At 43.2% G+C, this 23,612-nt stretch overlaps 1 non-coding gene across 1 annotated transcript; it reads left to right on the plus strand.

Moving 5' to 3' along the window:
• Window positions 1-13,086: 13,086 nt before the first annotated feature.
• Window positions 13,087-13,212, plus strand: LOC127209725 (small nucleolar RNA SNORA17). The gene has a single exon (XR_007833236.1). It is a non-coding gene; the product is annotated as a small nucleolar RNA SNORA17 (small nucleolar RNA).
• Window positions 13,213-23,612: the final 10,400 nt, after the last annotated feature.

Raw genomic sequence — 23,612 nt, forward strand, 5'->3', positions numbered from 1 at the left:
ATCCCAAATCAGTCAGAAGAAACCTTAAGAGAATGACACCCCATTTCCTTTAAAAGAGGTTGAGTAGGTTTTTTGATTGTTTTCTTGAGCTGTAGAAGGTTATTTTCAATGAGAGTTGGTTACAAGTTATTATTAGTCTTATTTAGAAAGAAAACAAGTTTGGACTCAGGGATGTCTCTCTTTTTCTTCATCTTCCATTCTTAGGTTTGGAGATAGGAGTTGAAAAGAAAGAAGGGGTATTATAGAAATATATAGGGAAGATAGAACAAGAATAGATTAATGAAGCTACTCCTCAACTTAATGTTTTAATCGTCACTCACAAGGTTATTTTTAATTCACTGGTATAGACTTTCATATATAGATGCAAAATAAGTTCAATTTTAGATATAGTGATATAGAATTCAAATGTAAGATTATTCTTCACATATATTAGATGTATTTCTACTCTAATATGTGGTATTGTATCCATATAACTCAATTATAATACAAGGTTTACTTCCAACACTTTGAAAGTGCTATTGCAGGCTGTTTAGGATAAATAAGTTATACAAGTTAATTGTTAGTTGATCAAATCATGGTCATATCAATTCTAGTCTATTTTTATCACAAGAATATACATCTTAGGTGCAACAGATAGAGATGATTCTATAGAAAGATAAGGTGAAATAGTTAGACAATGTCTTTAAAACCCTCAGAATAGGGCATTTTAAAATGTTTTTATTATTTTAAAGATTCACTGAAAGTGAGACAGTTAACTCCTGGCAATACCCAGCTTACCTCAAAGAGGATGGTGAGCATCAATGAACCTCCTTATAGAGATGGCTTCAAATGTGGCAAATAATCCACTGGGAAAAGTGTCCTTACTTTTACCACAGACATAATTCTGCCTAAAAAAGGGCAAGCTTGGATGCAGGCAGAGTCGACATCCAAACTCTGCCAAGACAGAGTAAGGAAGTCCTCAATAGTTCCAGCAAATTTGTCTGTCTGATATATTGGGCTAGAAGGCTGAAGATGATGCTCCAACATTATAGAGAGTTTTGTGTGACTGCTCAGGTAGCAAACTGTCTCTGTTGTCTTCTCATTTGGGAAGCTGCTAACTCTTTATATTAGGTAATTAATTTTATTCCTTCTCAAGCCTCTGATTGGGTTGAAAACCAGATAGTTTAGTTTTATAACTAAAGTTACTATAGAGATTGAAACGTTTTTAGATCTAAATAGATGTTTTAAGTTGATGATGATTAGATATGATAGATATTTATTGACATTCAGAATTTTAGATATACCAAGATATGAAAGATGTTTTCTTCAAGGCTGTCAAATACAAATAGCCAAAACACTAAGAATGTAACATTTATATAATTCCTGATTATTTCATGGTTCTTCTTGCTGTAGGTAGTTTATTGTATATATGTATAATAATATAAATGTATATATAAAAAATTAAAAATAATTTTTAAAAGGGAGAAAAAAGAGCTATCGGGGTTGCACAACTGGGAAGAAGTAAGCTAAGATACAAGGCTATATTTTTCAGCAACACCAGGCCTCTGTACTTTGTTTATTGATATAGTTATCTACAACTTATATTGTTCCTGGAAAGGAATGGCCCATTGTTCCACTATTTGGATAGAAAAAGCTAATGGTAAACACATTATTGACACACTGGATTACTAATGAGTTAAATATAAGTACTGAGCCTGCCATGAAGCTGAAGACAACTTCTACCTCGTGTTACCCAATGATGGAGTCATCAGGCCATTCCTATGAGTGATCCCCTATGCCCACATGATCTCTTCTCTCCATTTTGGTGGAATGTCTCAAAGCCACTGTGTCAACATCTTCCTATATCCCTACTGCTGCTTTGGTGTGAACATTTGTGCAAATGATGCTTAATCTGTAAACCCATATCACTCTATCTTAAATTTGCCTGAGCACTAAAACCTGCTCTGGAGTATGCAGAAGTTTCTATGAAAAAAAAATGAAATCATGTGTGGCATTATCTGAAATACTCTTGCCTGAACTTCACCAGTCTGCTTCCCTTTTGCCAGCCTCCACACCACAAGTCAGCCAGCAGCAGAAGGTTTCTGTATAGCTTGACCTCTGCGGGAAGGGTTAATGAAGCTTTACCAAAACCCAGCTGAGTTTCAGAAGCCCTGTTTTACATGCACAATAGTAAAGCTGCCTTAAAGGACTTGGGAGGGAAATCAGGAGCTAACTGTTAATCAAAATAAGGCATGGGATTTAAGTAAAAGATAAGGGAAGTTGAAATAAGAGGTGAGAGCAAAGGAAGATTTGGAAGATGAGAGAGAGACAGAGAGAGAGACAGAGAGACAGACAGAGAGAGAGAGAGAGAGAGAGAGAGAGAGATGTGAATTGATTAGTGGGGTGAGGCAGGCTCTTATCCTTTCAAATGAAAATCAGGAAGGAATAGTGTTCAAAGAAACACCAGATGATTTGGAGAGCTCCCAGAGCAGAAAATATCTGTGTGATTCCTTTTTTAGTCCCCCAGCAAGCCTATAAGCCTCACAAAGAGGCTTTTCCCAGCAAGGCACAAAAGTAGTAGAATTGGCAGAAGTCTCCATGGACAGCTGCGATGGTGGCCTTGTAGAGTGATGTCCCATATGACCAAATGTAGAAGGAAAAACAATTTTTAAAGCTATTAATGGGACAGTGGAAGTACTGAGAGATGCTGAAGTACTGAACCTGGGTCAGGACAAGGTCAAGGCTAGGATCACAGAAAGCATGGCTTCTCAACGAGAGGCCAGATAGAGCCATGGATCTAAGAAATAATGGTCAACACATGGTTTCAAGGACAACCTTATTCAGATATTTAGGCAGAGAGGGTGATCACAAATCAAGTGTCGCTGTCCTAATGCTGGGATTATGAGGAAATGCAAGAGAGAAATGAGAAGGAAACACTCTTGAGTTAGTTATGTTTTCTCAAAAAAGATTGAGTTTTGAATGACACTTAGATAGGCCTATTTGGCTTGGCAGTGTTAGCTTACCCAGCATTCAAGTAATGTAAGACAGAGGAGCTATGACAATTTCCAATAGAGAAATCAAGCAACTTAACAGTTACAAACTTGAGTTTAAAGGTGGTTGAATACTTAAAATTCAGCCCCCAACATTTGCTCCTCATATCTCCAATCACAACTGAAAGCCACACATGTTATTTGAGGCATAGGCAAGGTGCTTCAGGACTTAGAGCACTAAATGGAGACAAAATCATCCCTTCCATTTACGAGTATTTTAAAATGAGTCCAGGACTTGGCAGCTCTATATTTGTAACAAGATGCAGCTACAGACATGTTCCAACTCAGCCAGCTCCTGGTTCTCATCTATTTTTACTTAGTCTTTCAAAGAAGAAGAAATTCTGCTTTACTAGTTCCCTTGGGAAACTTGAGTGCCATTCACATCTCCAGAAACTAATGGTTTTATTGCCAAGCAAAGTTGAACTAAGGAGGGAATATAGTACCCGGGACACCCAAAGAATACCTTCATTGCTAGGAAACACATCTGAGTTAAGGGAAATCATGTTTCTCCCTTTCAAAGTATTCCCATGGAGGCTGATAACACAGCAACTCTTACCTCGGCCTTCCACATTTTTCTTTATCTCTTTGAAGAGAGAGGAAGCATTTGACTTCATTTGACTTGCTTTTTTACCATAGCGCAAAGAGTAAGGTGTCTCCATCTTACCTCCTCGTTGTGTTCCCTTCTCGCTGGCATTCAGCTGTCTTAGTATAAATGTTTTCCCATTCCTGAACAGGAACATCTCATATTCCAGATGGTTACTTTAATTCCAAGAGAAATAGAAAGTCTGTTCAGAATATGAATGTAACCCAGGTCCCTATTTCACCATCATTGGTCATAATGGTGATGTTGGACATGTCCTATTTATCTCCCATGTACTGGTGTCAATAGTCTTTAAGTCAAGAAACAGGAGGAAAAATGTTTTATTAATTTATTCTAGTTACATCTCAATGGTTATCCCATCCCTTGTATCCTCCCATTCTTACCTCCCTCCCATTTTCCCCTTAAACCCCTCCCCTATGACTGTTCCTGAGGGGGATTACTTCCCCCTGTAAATGCTCATAGGGTATCAAGTCTCTTAGTCCTAACCTGCTGTCCTTCTTCTGAGTGCCACCAGGTCTCCCCCTCCAGGGGACATGCTTAAATGTGAGGCACCAGAGTACGTGAGAAAGTCATACCCCAATCCCCATTCAACTGTGAAGAATGTTCTGACCATTGCCTGGATCTGGGTAGGGGTTTAAAGTTTACCACCTGTATTGTCCTTGGCTGGTGCCTTAGTTTGAGCGGGACCCCTGGGCCCAAATCTGCCTATCATATTGTTCTACTTGTAGGTTTCTACGACCCCCTAGATCCTTCTACTTTGCTATTCTCCCATGCTTCTCTCATCAAGAGTACCAATAGGATGTCCTCCCCTCTGTCCCAGTTTCCTGGTAAGTGAAGGCTTTCTTGGGGCATGCCCCTTGGGCTAGAATACAGATATAAGTGAGTATATACCATTTGAGTCTTTCTGCTTCTGGGTTAACTCACTCATTATGATCATTTCTAGCTCAATCCATTTATCCACAAATTTCGGGAATTCCTTGTTTTTAATAGCTGAGTAGTATTCCATAGTATATATGTACCACAGTTTCTTTATCCATTCTTCTACTGAGGGACACTTAGGCTGTTTCCATGTTCTGGCTATTATGAATAAGGCTGCTATGAACATGGTTGAGCAAATTTTCTTGTGTACTGGAGCATCTTCTGGGTATATTCCAAGGAGTGGAATAGCTGGGTCTTGAGGAAGCCCTATTCCCATTTCTCTGAGATAGCACCAGATAGATTTCCAAAGTAGCTGTACTAGTTTGGCATTTCCCACCAGCAATGAAGGAGTGTTCCTCTCTCCCCACATCCTCGCCAGCATGTGGTGTCACTTGAATTTTTGATCTTAGCCATTCTGATAGGTGTAAGATGGAATCTCAGAGTTGTTTTGATTTGCATTTCCCTAAAGACTAAGGAGGTTGAGCATTTCTTTATGTGTTTCTCAGCCATTTGATATTCCTCTGTTGAGAATTCTGTTTAGTTCGAAGCCTCATTTCTCAATTGGGTTATTTGGTTTGGTGGTGTTTAATTTCTTGAATTCTTTATATATTTTGGATATTAGACCTTGGTCAGATGTAGGGTTGGTGAAGATCTTTTCCCAGTCTGTAGGCTGTCGCTTTATTCTCTTGACAGTGTCTCCTGCCTTACAGAAGCTTCTCAGCCTCATGAGGTCCCATTTATTAACGGTTGACATTAAGGCCTGGGCTGTTGGTGTTCTGTTCAGGAAGTTGTCTCCTGTGCCAATATGTTCCAGGCTCTTCCCCACTTTTTCCTCTAAGTGACTTAGTGTCTCTGGTTTTATGTTGAGGTCTTTAATCCACTTGGATTTGAGTTTTGTGCAAGGTGACAAATATGGGTCCAGTTGCATTTTTTTACACATAGACCTCCAGTTAGACCAGCACCATTTGTTGAAGATGCTATCCTTTTTCCATTGAATGGATTTGGCTTCTTTGTCAAAAATCAAGTGACCAGATGTGTGTGGATTCATATCTGGGTCTTTGATTCGATTCCACTGATCAACCAGCCTGTTGCTGTGCCAGTAACATGCTGTTTTAATTACAACAGCCCAGGCCTTAATGTCAACCGTTAATAAATGGGACCTCATGAGGCTGAGAAGCTTCTGTAAGGCAGGAGACACTGTCAAGAGAATAAAGCGACAGCCTACAGACTGGGAAAAGATCTTCACCAACCCTACATCTGACCAAGGTCTAATATCCAAAATATATAAAGAATTCAAGAAATTAAACACCACCAAACCAAATAACCCAATTGAGAAATGAGGCTTCGAACTAAACAGAATTCTCAACAGAGGAATATCAAATGGCTGAGAAACACATAAAGAAATGCTCAACCTCCTTAGTCTTTAGGGAAATGCAAATCAAAACAACTCTGAGATTCCATCTTACACCTATCAGAATGGCTAAGATCAAAAATTCAAGTGACACCACATGCTGGCGAGGATGTGGGGAGAGAGGAACACTCCTTCATTGCTGGTGGGAATGCAAACTAGTACAGCTACTTTGGAAATCTATCTGGTGCTATCTCAGAGAAATGGGGAATAGGGCTTCCTCAAGACCCAGCTATTCCACTCCTTGGAATATACCCAGAAGATGCTCCAGTACACAAGAAAATTTGCTCAACCATGTTCATAGCAGCCTTATTCATAATAGCCAGAACATGGAAACAGCCTAAGTGTCCCTCAGTAGAAGAATGGATAAAGAAACTGTGGTACATATACACTATGGAATACTACTATTAAAAACAAGGAATTCCCGAAATTTGTGGATAAATGGATTGAGCTAGAAATGATCATAATGAGTGAGTTAACCCAGAAGCAGAAAGAATCAAATGGTATATACTCACTTATATCTGCATACTAGCCCAAGGGGTGTGTCCCACGAAACCCCTCACTTACCAGGGACCTGGGACAGAGGGGAGGACATCCTATTGGGGCTCTAAATGGGAGAATCATGGGAGAATAGTAAAGTAGAAGCATCCAGAGGGTCCTAGAAACCTACAAGTAGAACAATATGATAGGCAGATTTGGGCCCAGGGGTCCCGCTCAAACTAAGGCACCAGCCAAGGACAATACAGGTGGTAAACTTTAAACCCCTACCCAGATCTAGCCAATGGTCAGAACATTTCAACAGTTGAGTGGAGATTGGGATATGACTTTCTCATGTACTCTGGTGCCTCACATTTGACCATGTCCCCTGGAGGGGGAGACCTGGTGGCACTCAGAAGAAGGACAGCAGGTTGCCAAGAAGTGACTTGAAACCCTATGAGCATTTACAGGGGGAGGTAATCCCCCTCAGGAACAGTCATAGGGGAGGGGAATAATGGGAAAATGCGGGGGATTGGGGAGGTAAGAATGGGAGGATACAAGGGATGGAATAAACATTGAGATGTAACAAGAATAAATTAATAAAAAAATTTTTAAAAAAGAAAAAAGAAATGGCATAAATGAGTATTTTAAAAGTATTGTCTGGCTTCCCTAGACCTTTCTCTCTCTACTCACAGAACCCAGCCACCATGAAATCATGCTCTGACTAGCCATCTGGAGAGCAGAAAACTATATGGAGAAGGGACATGGGTATAGATCCTGCTGGCCATCGTGAATCAGTCCACCCTTGCCAGCCATCCAACCTGAATGCAGATTCATGAACACTCCCAGTACAGAGCAGTTGAACAGAGCTCAGACCAGAAGAAGCATCAACTCCCAACCTGCAAAATCCAGAGAAGAAAGAAAGGCTTTTGTGGAAACTACTCAATAACAGGCCTGCCATAAGGCAGCAAAGAGTAGTTATAGTCAGCAATAAAGCATCAGATGTCATCTATCCCTTCTGATTGTTTTCTACATCACTGTGTTTGAGTGTCAGACCCAGCTGATTAGTATTTGTCACTGTGTGTCAAATGATCCTGGCATGTCCTTGCCTCCCACCATCTTTCCAGTGCTTGTCAACCTGGAAGCCCTTCGCCTAGAACCTTTCTGTTGTTTGGGTATTACTGTTGTCAATACTGCTGCCACTTGAAACTGAAGAACACCTTGTCTCAAAATAATCTGAAAAAGAGAAATTCTTAGTGACTAATTTGGAAAGTTTGGTGAAGTGCCATCTCTTCATTAAAGCCCAATCTTCACCACTCTAAATATTGCCTAAAAGTCCTGCATGTGTCAGTCACTGTCACCATTCTGGAAGAACTTGGGAATGGAAACTTATCCAGACTCCTAGTCTAGGGGAAAATACTTTTAGTGACTTTTGACCACAGGGATAAAGAAGGAGAAACTAGCTAGAGAGAAAGACAGATGAGCAAGGAACCATGAATGTTTTTGTGAGTCAGGACAGGCACCATAAGAGGAGAGGCTGCTGGAAAAGCATGTATTCCTGGGGGCAGGGGGCCAGTGGATTTGACTAACAAGCCAGAGCTGGAAAAGCAAGCAGTAGACTGTTGTATATATGCCATGGAGGCTGGAGGCAGAAAAATGATGGAGGCAAAACTTGTGTGTTTCTCTGCAAGCAGAAATCTGTTGACACATGGAAATGCCACAGAATTCTCCTGACACTCCTGTGTAGTCCACCTGAAAACAGAACCGGGTTCCTACTTCTCACCCCTGATACTGTCAGCCTCAAGAATGTGGAGACTTGAGCAAGCTGTGACTGCCTTAACTCTGAGACAAAGATAATGCCGAACAAATTCAAATCAGGGAGACTTAGAGAATTCCGAGGTATCTGGCTTTGAGGCAGAGCTCACTCTGAAGATGATGATATAGTTCTGAGTTCCTTGGGTCACAATTTTAGAGACTTGTTGGCAACAAAATAATGTTGAAATTGATTAGCAAAGAGGATGTCATTATACCAAGATGGCTCCAAAATTTCAGTTTCTTAATGAAACAACAGCAGGCTCCTCCCTAGAATCTTACATTTCTGCAGAATTTAAATCTATATTTTTCCAGTTCCTGGGTTTTCCTTTAATTGATGTCAAATTTTGTTTGCTGGTTTGAAAAATGTGAATGTATTACCTTATATTTAAAAGAGGGAGACATTGATTTTTTCAAGAAAGATAAATGAAAGAGGAATACTTCTTATATATATATATATATATATATATATATATATATATATATATATATATATATTCATTCATATTACATCTCAATAGTTATCCCATCCCTTGTATCCTCCCATTTCTTCCTCCCTCCCACTTTCCCCCTACTCCCCTCCCCTATGACTGTGACTGAGGTGGACCTCTTCCCCCTGTATGTGCTCATAGGGTGTCAAGTCTCTTCTTGGTAGCCTGCTAGAGGAATAATTCTTTTTAAAACTTGTTTGCATTTCTGTCTTCAAGAGGAGATCAAATCTGTACATAATGGAATATCACAGGTTAAATCATGTTTGTTTCTATTTTCCTATATATCTCTGCAGAGAGCCCAAATGGCTCTTAACACAATCAGAAAGAAAGAAAAATGATTAAAAATAATTGTCATAAAGAAAGGATAGATAAGATGATAGCAGCTAGAAAACATGTTCCAGGGTCCAGCATTTTTTGCTTCCTGATTCTTATTATTAGTGTGATTTGGGGCGCAGAAAACTGTATCAGGTATTGTTGGTAAGAATGTGGCTAATAATGCCAGTAAGATAGAGAAGCTATAAAGACTTGATGAGATAAGAGTATACGCCTGCCATGCCATAGATGCCCTGTAAATTGCATTGAACCTTCCACTCAATTATTATGTATTCAGGGCACCCCTCAGAGTCTGAATCCCACTTATCATCACTCCACACATTCTGCCTTATCTCTCAGCAGCCCTGGACTGCTGTGTGTCTTCCAGCACATTCTTTAACCCATATTGACCATAAAGAAAAGAACCTACATGTAGAGTCAGTAATAGAACTCAGTGAAATTTTATTTAAAGAACATGATGGGCTGGGGATGTAACTCACTGGTAGAGTTCTCACCTACCATGCATGAGGCCTTGTGTTTGAGCCTTAGTACTGCAGGGGGATAAGGAAAAACTTGGAAAGTATCTCATGGCATAATGAGCACTCAATAAGCATTAATCTAATACTTGCCTTCACCATCCTTCCACATCCAGTTCCCATGTCATACATACAACAGTCTACTTTTTGCTTTTCCAGCTCTGGCTTGTTTAGAAGTCAAATCACTGCCCCCTTCTCCCCCAGGAGTAAATCCTTTTCCATCAGCCTCTCCTATTATGGTGCTTCTCCTGACTCATAAAAACATGTGGGGTTCCTTGTTCATCTGTTTTTCTCTCTAGCTGGTTCCGTGAGCTTCTAAGAGCAGAAACAGCATTTTTATTCACCTCTATGTTGCCAAGATCCACACAGAGCCTGATATTTTGATGAATATTTGGGTAAATGAAAGAAAGAACAAATGGGTGAGCAACGAACTTCTCCAAATAGATTATAGTCTTTGCTTAATTTCTTTATTTGATTATTTAATTTCTGGCCCATTTGGACTGTTAATGAAATGCAATGATCTGAGTAGCTTGTGAATAATAGAAAATTACTCTTCTTGACTCTGGAATCTGAGAACACCAAGATCAAGGTACTAGCAGACTCAGCACCTGATGAAAACTCACTTCCTGGTTCACAGACAGAACATCTGTCTGTTTCCTCACACTGTGAAGTGGGGAATGGCTCACTAGCACTCTAGAATCTCTTTTAATCATGAGAATGCTGCCTCACCATATAATCAAATCAAATCCCAAGGCTCCACCTGCTGATGCCATCATTTTGGGTGTTGGGACTTCAGTTCCTAGTTTGAGCATCAAGAAGGTCTCTTTTCTTTGGAAAGTTCAGGTAGAGAGAGGTCCTGGCACACTGAGATGTGAGTGTTGTGCTCAACCCTTAATTTGCTTCCTTTGGTTGGTTTTGTGTAGGTACATGGGGAGCCATGCTTCTTCTTGGTGGCAAGAATCCTCAGATTTGCATTTACCTGCCTACTATCTCCATAGCAAAAAAACTGTTCCTTCCAAATAGGACCCGAAGAATCTCAGAATAACAAATCTTTGAGCTGAAAGCCATCCCTATATAAAGGCAGGAAGAACACATCATGTTCTAACAAAGCAGCTTCTGAAGGAAACTGGGTGTGGCTACCAGAAGAGGAAATAAAAGCAACCAGGCATTTAAAAAAGACATGTCTAGTACAGATTGCCCCACCAATTGCCAGTCCAATGTGCTCTGAGTTGCTCCCTTGATATCTAAGCTTCCACTAGTGCTAACCACTTGCCTCCTTCAGCCTGTGTCTGGGTGACCATAGTGACTGGCACTTTGAAGAAACTCACCAGTTACCTCATGTTCCCATGGACCATTCTGTTGAGTGAGCCTGGGCCCAGCTCTGGCATCCTGAGTCACGTCTTCAGTTTTCTCTCTATATTTGGTGCTAGAGTTTAGAGGCTTCAGTTAAAGACTCCCCCTTCTTCCTCCACAGTGAAAGACAAACTGAAATAATGAGAGTCAGGCAGTGGAAATATTGAAGATCAACCTCACCCAGTGCAGATGCTTGCATCAAGCCATATATGAGTTGCAAGAATGGGCTTCCTGGTGTAGTTTGTCCTAGTACTCAGCAGACTGACTTGCCTCTGCACAACGAGCTTTTCCCCTTGAAGCCAGGAAAAGCCCTGAGACCCAGAGGCTACTTTCAGCAGGCAAGTGGGCCAGAAAGAGAAAAGCAGGGAGGAATCAACTCAGGGGTCTCCTTCCATCTCCAGAACTGGCTAGCTGTCCTGGAGGAGACAGGATAGGACATGAGAAAGAAGTCTGGCATCTTATACCTTATATGTACTGATATTCATGCAGACAAACAGAGAATCTTGTGCATTAGCCTCAGACACACACACACACACACACACACACACACACACACACACACACACACATCTTCCACAGCTCTAAGAGCCATATCTCTCCATAGGCTGTTGCCTGAGTTACGGCTTTACATCTGGCCTGTCTGTGCTGCTCTGGTGCCACAATTCTACCAAACAAAGCTCCCTTCCCCAGTCACACTTTTTGCCAACAGTCAGAAGCCACCACTGGAGATGCTGCCACTCTTCAGACCTGGCCAGGAAGGTCCCAGTGTGCTGTCCTTGCACAGAAAGGCAGTCTATGGGAAGAATACAGAGAGGGAAGGGCAAGGATCTGACCCATAAAACCAACTCGATGGCAGCTCCTTTTGTCTTCCAGAAAACAAAGTGCGCTAACTGCCAAAGATTTCTGCTGACTCAAGGCTTCTCTGCTTTTACATCAAGTGCTATTGTTCACGCTTGGGATTTATGGTAATTCTCACTCCCTGGGCGAGATCTCTGTAAGAACGCCCATAAACTTCAGCTGCACTGTTTCGATTCTCCTCACTAATTATTTTCCCTCCCAGTTAGCCATCAGCAATTTCTAAAGTCAGAGGCTATCGCTTAGATATAGTGTGGTGTGAGACCTAAGATCGGGGATTCAGCACACACCTAATTAAGGAACTCAGGCAATACAGAGATGAGAACCTAGTGTGTACAGCAGGGTCCTCTGGGTGCCATGGGACACTGGGATAAGCCAAACAGTGATGCCTAACCTTGAAGAGATAGCCATTCCCAAAGCTACTAGTGAATACAGAATGACCTAGCCATGCAAGCATATTTTAATACAATTATTCTTTGTTCAAGATATTTCCCACTACATCCAACAGAGTCATCTTGATGAAGACACAGGGGAGACATTCCTTTCTATTCTTGGTGTAAGGAAAAACTAGGCTTCTGATGACAAATTGTTTTGTTTCCAATCTGTGAGCTGTGAAATCTCGTGAACTAATCATGCCTTCACTCTATATTTTGCTGATCAGGGAACCCAAACCCAATATCCAGTCCACATCACACAACTGTATAAGACCTAATAAAAGATGTTTTATATACAGCCCTTGGGCCTGATTCATCCATCCCTTTATTGTGATCTGTTCACTGAGTATCACACTGCCACCATTTTATATAAAGGCCCTGGCTACATCTCAGCATCTCTGATCAGGCTTGCAGAAGATGCTCATCACTCTAGGATGCTGGCAGCAGTTCACTCATGGACATGAGTATCAGGGATGAGATGGTATAACTTATTAACTTAAGGTAGAAGCGAACTGGTGAAAAAGGCTTCTATAGAAAGGGGGCTGAGAGTAGAACAGCTTATATGAAGCCAAGAAGGACCTCAGCATTCCAGAGTCACATATAAGTTATCAACAAGAATTTCTCCAGTATCTGGGTTGAGACAGGGGCATGGAAAGAATTGGGGGCATTTTGCTATGGAAGGAGGACTGTTGAAGAGAAAAGACAGCTGTCCTATTGTCTTCCCAGGTGGTGTTCATGCCTGATGTGTCACCCCTCTTGACAAATAGCGTGCAGTGAGCAGACACCTTGCTGTCTAGGGTGGTGCAGAGGAAAACTTGGGTAGTATGCAGTAAGAGAACAAAGCTACCGAGAAAGAGAGGCCTGCCCCTAGAGGTGTTGCAGGTGTGGCTTCTGTGCCACATGTACATGTGGCAGAAAGGAAAGAGGCTTTGTCTACGCTCAGTGTTCTAACCTGTGACCATCTGAAGAATTAGTAGTCTAATAGTCCCTGACAATAGTGAGCCTGAGATGACCACCAACCCAGTACCACACAATCCCAGACCAGTTTCCAGGACAAAGAGTAAGCCTGAGACTAGAAGAATCCTGCCTGAGACCACAGGGCTTAGAGGTGAGTGAGCCCAAAACAAATGACCTTTGCATGGGGCCAAGCAGGTAGGCCTGGGTAAGCCTGCAGCTCGACCAGAAAGCCCAAGACAAGAAGATCACCAGCCTGGTGCTATGGGACCCAGACAGGGAGCTAGCCTGAGATGAGCACAATATAGGGCCACACAGGCCTGGGATGGTGGGGGGCGGGGGCAGATCATGCCCAGGATGACTTCTGCCTAGTGCCATAATGCACAAGCAGGGTGTAGCACTCCTGAGACCATTGCCAAGACAACCCCAGACACTGGGCACCTAAGAGAAGCAAGTACGCAGTGGAGAAATAGAAGAGAAACAAATGGATACAGGCACAATGAAGAGAGACAGAACTGGAGAGTCGGAGGTAATAAGGAACAGCCTGATATGAGTAGCCAGTGACATCACCTGGGACCATGGTGGAGTCCTGGCCTGTGCTGCCACCAGGGACCACATCTGGGTCCACGGCTCTGCAGCAGCAAGGGTCTGTTACCACCAAAGACAAGGCAGATGCCCCTGGTCTGGGCTGCCCCCTGGGGACACATGGGTGTCTGAGGGCTGTATAGAACTGGTTTCATTCCTCACCTGAGCATCATGGAAGAGTAGGCCCTGGGGTTATGAGAGCAGCAGAGCTGACTCCACCTCTAGCCAGGTTCAGTACTCTGGACTATTCTTTCCACCCCCCTGTCTCAACTCAGGCATTCTTGGTAATGGGTGCACAAATTACGGAGTAGAAGGGGAGCCATCCAAGGGTATCAGTGTGAGAGAGCTGGCCCTGTCACTCATCTCCATGGTGGCATGGATGAGGGAGAGATATTCTCCAACCCCTTCCCCACTCCACCTACAGTACGTGGGAGACTTGGCCCTGGGGTTATAAAATTAAGAGAGCAGGCTCTGCACCTCACCTGGGCAGCACAGTAGAGGTGTCCCTCAGCATGGGGAGTTACAGGTGAGCATCCCCACCACATCATGAGTGTAGGACTGCTGCCCTGTTCCTTGTCGGCTGTGCAGTAACTTGGATGAGGGAGAGATGCCCTCCTCCTCTCCCTCATCCCTTGCCTCCCATGGCAGGCAGGAGAGCTGGTGCCAGGGCCATGAGAGTGGGAGAACTGGCCCTGTCCCTCATGGCCTGCGACACTCAGGAGAGTGAGAGTGAGGCACTGAACCTCATCTGGTGAGCAGCATAGAGCTGGCCCTAGTTGCAGCCAATGCCTGTGATCAGCCCCGGGGGAATAAGAGCAGGAGAGTAGGCAGGCTAATGAGCTAAGATTCCCTTCAGGACCATAACCAGGACTTTAAATTGGCCCACCCCAACACCTCCCACATTGATGAACTGCTGGAGTATAGGAAAGGTTCTACAGATTCAAAACTACAGGATATTCATGACACGGGGCAACAAAAGCATATCTGAGAGAAGTCCCAGTGAGGTTCCAGTATTAACTGAGTAGCCGAAGCCAGAGGCCTCATACCAGACCAAAGATTCATTGCAATGAACATTGGCAAGCAAAGAACTGTGGACAAAAGGTCACACTATGGAACACACTGTGACACACTACAGCTTCCACAAGGTTTTTTGTTTTGTTTTGTTTTTCTCTGTTTTGTTTTTGTTTTTTGTTTTTTGTTTTTAATTTTATTCTATTAATTTATTCATATTACATCTCAATGGTTATCCCTTCCCCTGTATCCTCCCATTCCTCCCTCCCTCTCATTCTCCCCTTACTCCCCTCCCCTATGACTGTGACTGAGGGGGACCTCCTCCCCCTATATATGCTCATAGGGTATCAAGTCTCTTCTTGGTAGCCTGCTGTCCTTCCTCCAAAGGTAGTGAGTTATCACAATTGATTGTTCACAGTCAGTTACAGTTTTTTTTTCTCTGATGGAATAGATGTTGCAAGGGTGCAGAGCAGGTACAAGGGGAGGGGGAGATAGGTGGGACTGGGGCGCATGATGTGAAGTTCACAAAGAACCAACAAAAAGTTAAAAATTAGGTCACTAGTCTCATCTTCCACCATATTTCTTTTCATGCACTGCAGTTTGGCTTCACCATCCCCCTTTATATGCCCAACATGAGTTTCTACAGCGGTAGTTGTTGCCTCAGCTTAGAGCTCTCTTCTCTCTACTATCTGTTCTCATCCTTGCATTGTTCCTTCATGCCAGCTTCAGCTTAAATGGAAAGCTTCACTAAGCACCTGGGACAAAGGGGACAGGAGATGGAGAGAGATCACACATACTCACTGCCCTCATAGCTAATGTAGAAGAAGACCAAATAGATGTAGGAAATTGATGAAAATAGAGATCATTATATTTTTTTTAAACCAGCAAATCAGGATATCATGTTTTCTCCTACATATGGAGTCTAGGGGTGTGTGTGTGTGTGTGTGTGTGTGTGTGTGTGTGTGTGTGTGTGTTGAAAGGGAACTACAAGAGGACAAGAGACCTTAATGGAAAAAGATAGTAGAAAGGAGGGGATAATAGAACACACGTGGCATGAAACAAGAGAGGGCTATTCGGGAAAGGGAACCAACAAGATAGGGTCAGGGTAGGGGGTGTAAATAAGAACAGAGTAGCATGTGTATACCAATGCACAACGAAATCCAGTGCTTTTGTGTGCTAACAATCCATAACAAAAAAACCCTTCTTAAAGAAGAATAGAAAAGAAGGAAGGGAGAAATTAAAAGGAAAGGAGAGGAAAGAAAAAAGGAGTTAAAAGATGAGTCGCCACAGAAAAGGCACTCTAGGGGATTGTTTCTGCATCCTGCCACTCAGAATTTTAAAAGAAGCTTGCGGAGTCTTCAGTCCTTGAGCAGACTGACAGACAGACGTGGTCCACATCTCTAAGCACCTGTTTCTCATTACCCAACCTGTCCCTAAGGATCCCACTGGTCCCTCTGTGCCTGAGACTCCTAAAGGAGGCTCCATGAGAACTTTCAGACCGAGAAGTCTTGTCAGCAGAGGAAATGACACCCCTGCCTCATCTTGACAGGAGGGCAGTGACAGATATCTTGTGACCACATAGAAGGCAAATGACCTCAGAAAGGATGGGGAAAAGAAGTGTTCCACATCTAATGCTTCTGTTAGAGAGCACTTATGACATCAGGCTTCCAGCTACAACAACTGAAAACAGAATATTGTTTGTTCCATTCGTCCTCCTAGACTATTAGGGACTTCTGATCTCTACAAGCTGGCAAATATTTCCCTTTAACATCAGCACTTCTTGGAATCTAAGACCCTATTACAGTAAACATTATCATATCCTCCTGATTAAAACAATAATGATGATAGGTGCTTATGAATCCCACATAGCGAGACTGTGATATACAGCAGAGGCTGTTATAAACATTGTCTGCATATTATGATATTGTGTCTTTTTAAATTTTCCTGTGAGTATTATAACCCATTTTACAGAACAAGAAACTAAACCACAGAAAGGTGAGAAAATATTGTAAAGTTTATATAAGTAAACATCCTTTTTCTTCAATAAATACATCTAAAAGACAAATGACCTGACCCAACCATCAAAAACCTTACATATCTTCAAATTGCTTTTAACTGTGAAATAGTGATTTATTGACCCACTACATGTCCACATAGTCCGCTGAATTCATACAACAGCCACATAAGGTGGCCCATATGCCTGGTGTCCCACAGGAAATAGTGGCTCAGAAAGCTGAAACCATTTCCCCCCTAGCTACAGATTACAATTTGGGGAAAAAAAGGTTTGAACCCACATCTGCCTGGCTTCCTCAGGAAAAAAAAAATATTTTTCAGTTCAGAGATCAGGCCTCTAACTTCTTTCATGTCCCTACTTGTCTTTCACTCCATACTAAAATTCCAGAACAACAGAAATTCCCAAGAGCATAAACAAAAGACCTCAGAACCCAGAAACCCACGTACTATTTTCCCTGTGGCCCATTTCTGTACAATCTGTCCTGCTTGCTTGTCCATGTTCCCTCAGAAGGACTGCTCAGCTCCTTCTTCCTCAGTTTCTCCCCAACAACCCAGATTCCATCGGCCTTTAATACTGAAATAAAAACCATTGCCTAAAAGCACAGGATTCTAGAGATTCTGGCAACATAAGGCAGCAGAGCAGGGATGGACTCTACCCTTTTATTTTATAGGTGGAAAAAACTTGAAGCCCCCTGAGCCCCAAGCCCATGCTGAACCCTGACCTTCAGCCTTTCTTTCATGGGTTGAATTTATTTGCTCCTAATGATGCCCTCCTAGTTGAAAATATATATCTGTCCAAAGTCTCTCTAGATGTGTCTTTTGTATCTTTCCCATCAATTTTCATACCAAACTATCAGACATTTGAGCAGGGAGGCCCTTAAGAATTCCTCAGCAGGACATCTTCTTTCCCTACAGAGATGCTAAGCTGAAGGAAAGACAAGGGCTTAGCAAAGACCTCACACACTAACCGGGCTAGAAAAGCACCAAACCCTGAATCCTAAGACCACTCTACCCTCTACTCCCAAATACAGCTGACAGTTTTGATTGCCCTCATCTCCTAGAGTTGTCCAATGAAGACTAATTGGGCAATGTGGACAGACCATCACGCATGCTTGGCAACCAAAGTAGCTTTGAAGCTCACAACCGTGGACAGTAAATTCTGGTAGTTAAGAAAGGCTGGATGCATACGTGCAACAAAAACAAGCTAAAACTAACAATCGATTTGTGTTGAGTCATTGCTATCTATCACATACCAACTACTTTAATACTCATAATTAGTTGTATTAGAGATTGCATTAATACAGGCCCAGCATCCTAATCAAGAAATCCACAGTCTGGAATGCTCCAAAGTTCAAAACTTTTTGAGGACTGACAAGATGCTCAAAAAGGAAACAAAGAAACGAAGAATCCATCTCCTCCAGAGAAGATCTCCCAATAGGTCACCTAAGTGGCCATCTCTAATGGCCATTCCTAAACGCGTACACAAGACCAACACTAAATGGGTTGAGTTTATTTATACTTATACATACTTATACATAGATGTGTAACAACAAATAAATAATAAAATGAAATAATTAAAGAACACGAAGTCTTGAATTTGAGAGGGGGAAGCATGGGAGGAGTTAGATGAGGAGGAAGTAGAAATGATGGAAATACTATATTCATGTATTAAAATCTCAAAGCTTCTCAAAAAAATTGAGGTTTTGGGGTTCACACACACACACACACACACACACACACACACACACACACACATATCCAGATTGTTATCCCCTCGCTGTGTCTTCCCATTCCCACTCTCTCTCCCTCTTCCACCCTACTCCCCTCCCCTAGACCTCTGACAGGGGGGCCCTCCTTCCCCACCACAGCCTATCAGGTCTTACCTGGATAGCCTACATCCTCTTCCTCTGTGTGCCCTCGAGGCCTTCCCACCAAGGAGAAGTGATTAAATTGTGAGCACCAGAATTCATGTCACAGGCCGTCCCCCATTCCCCCACAGCCTTGGAGGATGAGCTGTCCACTGGCTACATCTGAACTGGGGGCCTGTGTTCTCTGCATGCATTGTCCTTGGTTTGTGATCAGTTTGTGCAGGCCCCAGTGGGTCCAGATCCCCAGACCTTGATGGTCTCCCTGTGGTGGAATATTGGTTTTGTTTGTTTGTTTGTTTGTTTTGGGACAAAGTATCTCTTTATCTCTTTGTAGCCTTGGCTGACCTGGAACTCACAAAGATCTACCTGCCTCTGTAGCCATAGACACTGCTTGCCAGTATGAATGGAGGATGTCACCCAGGCCAGCCTGCAGCTGAAGCCAAAACAATGTATAAGTATCTGATGGCCAGATGGGAACAAAAGAGAAGTGGAAAAGCTTGAATGCTATGAAGAAAGATGGAACTGGAGATGTGAGGGTGTGAGAGGATTGGACATTACCAGGGGCCCATGACAGAAGTCTCATAGTGGACCCGTAGTGCCACGGCAGAAATAACATAGCCTCCACAGGCACTGGCCAGGACCAGCCAATCTCAGTTAGAGTAACAGGATGCTCTTGGTCCCAGAAAAGACCATGTGGGAAAGAGCTGAGCCAATCATCCACTGATGTCTCTGGACTGTAACTCAGGTGACCAACCATTCAGCCCCAGCCTATCAGCTTATGCCCCCTGTGATTGTTCCTCAACTCACTCAATCAAATTAGAAGATAGCACACTCTCTTAGATGTCCCTATAAAAAGGCCTGCATGCCTTTGACCAGGGTTACTGCCATTTTGTATAGATGTCCGATTCCTGCATGCTGGATGTTTCTGCTGAGTAAATGCTCTTTGTTTTTACATGCCATTTGAGTCTGGGGTCTTCCTTCAAAAATTTTCAGACCCTTATAGATGGAGAGGAGTAGCCTGTTGTGAGTGGCCAGCCCTGTACCTAGGGCCATGGTGAGGTCCCAGCCTCAGGCTGTCACTGAGGGCCATGTCTAAGTCTGTGGCCACACAGTGGCAGGGGTCAGTGTCAATGTTCATGGTTAAAACTACTACTAGAGAACATGAGGAAATTCCTAATGAGGGCAGCCACTGGGGACCACCTGGATATGTGGGGCCTATGCAGAATTGGCCCCACTCCTCACTGTATTGGGCCCTCTGAACAGCTGGCTCCATCTCTCACCACTGATAACACACAGAAGAGTGGGCCCTGTATTTCACCCAGCTCTCTTCCTGATGGCATGAGAGTAGGAGAGTTGACCCATTAACTCTTCTGCCATATGGTGGCATGGGCACAGAGGTGATGCCTTCCACCCTCTCCTCACCACCTCCAGCAATCAGGAAAGCTGCCCACAGGGTTATGAGCGCTGGAGAGCTAGCCCTGTCCCTTACCAGCTGCAGCCCTTGGAGAGCTGGCCTTGAACTTCAACTGGGAAACACAATGGAGCTGGCCCTGATGACAAAGTCTTGGGTGAGCCAGACCCAAGAGTGTGAGAGCAAGAAAGCTGGCTGAGACACTCATAAGCTGCAGCACTTGGGAGAGTTGTCTCTATTCCTTGACTGAGCAGCACAGAAGAGCTGGATCTGGAGATATGAGGGCAGGTAAGCTAGCCCCAAGGGCATGAGAGCATGAGAGCTGACTCTGCTTCCAGCTAATGGTAGCATTGGGTTGCCCAGCCAGGGAAGTATTGGAGAGCTTGCCCTGGTGATGCAGATAAGGCCCAGTCCCAGATCCATGTTTCTGAGATGGCCCACCCCAAAATCTGCACCATGGCTCGAATTCATAAATAGGCCAATCCTGTTGACTCAAAGCTGCAAGATCTCAATGACATAGGACAACAACAAGATAACTAGGAGGATTTCCAGTGAGGGTCCAACATTGGTGATGTCACAGAAGCCAGTTCTTGAACCAGACCAATGACTAAATGCAATGAACATTTGCAAGTAAAGTTACGTGGACAGAGGGATATACTGTGGGACGTACTATAGCTTCCATAATGAAATATTAGAAAATATTTTTTGTTTTGGGCTTGTTGTTATTGGTGTGTGTGTGTGTGTGTTTGTGTGTGTGTGTATTATTGAGAGGAGGAGGTTTCAAGGGCAAAGGGCAGATATGAGAGGATGGAGAGATGAGCAGGAGTAGGATGCATGATGTGAAATTCACAAAGAGTCAATAAAAAGGTTTTTTTAACTCTGAAACCCCCAGACCCTAAGCATTTTGAATAAAGGATACTAAACACATAACCTTATTTTACACACAAAGATGAAATACTTTACCCAAAGTCACAAGCCTCTTCTTCTATTGTGCATAAACCCCTTTGAGGGCAGGTCACTGTCTTGCTCACATCACTGTACCCACTGCCCGACAAGGCAGCAAGAACTAAAAACATTGGCCTGGGTTCAAGTAAAACAAATGTCTCTTACCACATTTTATGGAGAACATTGTCATTGTCCTACGATTAACTGGGTAATAAAAGAACTATGGCTTTATCCCACCCCTTCTCAGAATAAATAAAAGAAAATGGGTAGTATCATGTATCACCCACACCACTGTGTTACCACAGATGCTATTTAAGATAGTGGTGCACAGTAAGTGGCCTACAGCAGTGGCAGTATTCTTAGCAGCAACAAGGAAAACAAGACAAGAAAACAAATCCCACTAGAGCTGGCCAGACTGCGTGCATGCTCAGAAAGAACCAAATTCAATATCTAGAAAGAGAATGCATCTGCTTAGCCCAGAAGAGAAATGAAATGATGTCATATAGCCCCTAAATTAAAAAAAATGTACTAGGGTCTCCAACTCCATCTGGTTATAATAAGAAAAAACTATATCTGAAGTCCAAGGCCTGAGTCTCCCAAAGACTTCCTCTGTGACCTTGGACAAGTCACTTAGCCTCTCTGGGTCCCAATTTTCTCAGGAATAAAACAAGGCATTTGAACTAAATTATCTCTAGACCTCCTTCCAGGTTTAAATAATAACCACTCTGAGCGACGGGGAGCCAAATGTTTTTCAGCCCATCTGGCTTCTTGGTGGGGTGCTGACTAGAGGCTTTCAGAGTCAGGGGCAGGACTAAGCTCTCAGAAGACATGATAGCTTTAGGAGGCATTGGTTAACTGTGACAATAGCTCACAGTGAGGTAGTTTTTATCGTTGCATGTGGATTCTCATCTCTTCTGCTCAGCAGCCCACAAACCTGGTCACCATCACTTGCAGATATCCTGAGCATATCAGGAATTATTCAGCTACATAACAGTTGGCCCGAGCCATGAGGTTAAAGAAAAGATGCTTCCAAAAGTCTAGATGCAGGCAGTTACAATGACTGTGGCAACGGGGAGGGAGTCTTTGTGCAGCTGAGGGGGGGGCACTTTCTCCAGGCACCGCATTCCTAGTAGGAGTCAATTCTCCTCTCTAAAGCCTCAGCTTCCTTTCTTCATGACTCATGCTAGCATGGTGTCACATGACCAACCACTGCTGCAAGACAAGACAAACTGCAAAAGCACCATTTCCTGCCTGGGTTGATTTCCTAGGACTGTTATAACCCAAAAGCACTAGCTGGAAAGCTTCCCTGGTGGCTGGCTGGAGTCAAAGTGTGGCTAGGGTGGCTTCCTTTCTAGGCTAAGAACAAAAGCCTTATTCCAGGCCTCCAGCCTTCCCTGTTGGTGGCCCTCTGCTCCATTTCTTTGTCTTCTTTCCAAACGCGTCATTGTATTCAAAGTTTCCCTTTATTTTTATTTAATTTGTGCATATGCTTGTGCATATTCATAAGTGTGTGCAGATATAATGTGGGTTCATGTGTATGCTTGTGTGCATGCATATGGAGGCCTGTGGGAAAGACTATAAGCTTTGTCACAGGTGAAAACAGTCTTGGCGGGCTTTACCCTTGAACACCCCATCGATACCCTGAGATAGACTGGGTGGAGCCATCCTGGGCCTGGAATTCAGGAAACAGGCCTAGGGGCTTCACCTGGACTATTATTTTTCTAATCAACCCTCAATGGGAGAAGGAGACAGCCCTTCACACTTGACACAGACTGGTGGAGAGGAGAGAGCAACAACAGGTTCAGACCTGGCTTGAGTGCATGTGGATCAGCAAACAGACTGGACCAGCATGCAGGCCAGAGACACCTAAGAACCCATCCCATGGAACGGATACCGGAAGGTTCACTCTTTTTTCCTTTTAACCTTTTTTCCCTCTTGTGTAAGCTAGTTGGGTTATATAATAAAATTTAATTGTTAAGAAACAGAGCCTACAGAGGCCACAGGTCAGTCTTGGCTATCCTCCTCAGTCACTCGCTACCTTATTTTCTGAAACAGGATCTCACTTAACCTGTAATTTACTAATTTGGTTAGATTGCCTGAGCAACAACCCCAGAGATGTTCCTGTCTCTGCCTCCCAGTACAAGGATTACAAACACTGCTGCCTTGCCCAGTTTTATCCATGTGGATTCTCAGGCCCTGAGCTAACACCCTTAAGCTTGCATAGCAAGCACTTTGCTGGCTGGCTGAGCCAACTGCCCAGCCGAAATTTCCTCTCTTTATAAGGACAGTGGTCATACTGGATTGATTCTCCCCATTTGTGACTTCATGTTTGTCTGATTATATTTGCAAATATTCCCTCTCCTAAGAAAGGCACTTTCTGAGGAGCTTCAATGAATTTGGAAGAAACACATTCAAGCACCAATTGTCCAGGCAGCAAGGTCGAGGGAGACAATCAGTGAGCACTGTCTTTGGTCAACAAACAGTTAAAGGGTTTGGCCAAACCTGATAAGCAGCAAGGCTGGCATTCAAATCTTGACTAATACTGGAAGACTGCAGCTCTTTTTTAAAAACAAAATTCTTTCTCTCACTCTCCCTCCAT

The sequence above is a fragment of the Acomys russatus genome, chromosome 26 (genome assembly GCF_903995435.1).
Source record: "Acomys russatus chromosome 26, mAcoRus1.1, whole genome shotgun sequence".
NCBI classification, from domain to species: Eukaryota; Metazoa; Chordata; class Mammalia; order Rodentia; family Muridae; genus Acomys; species Acomys russatus.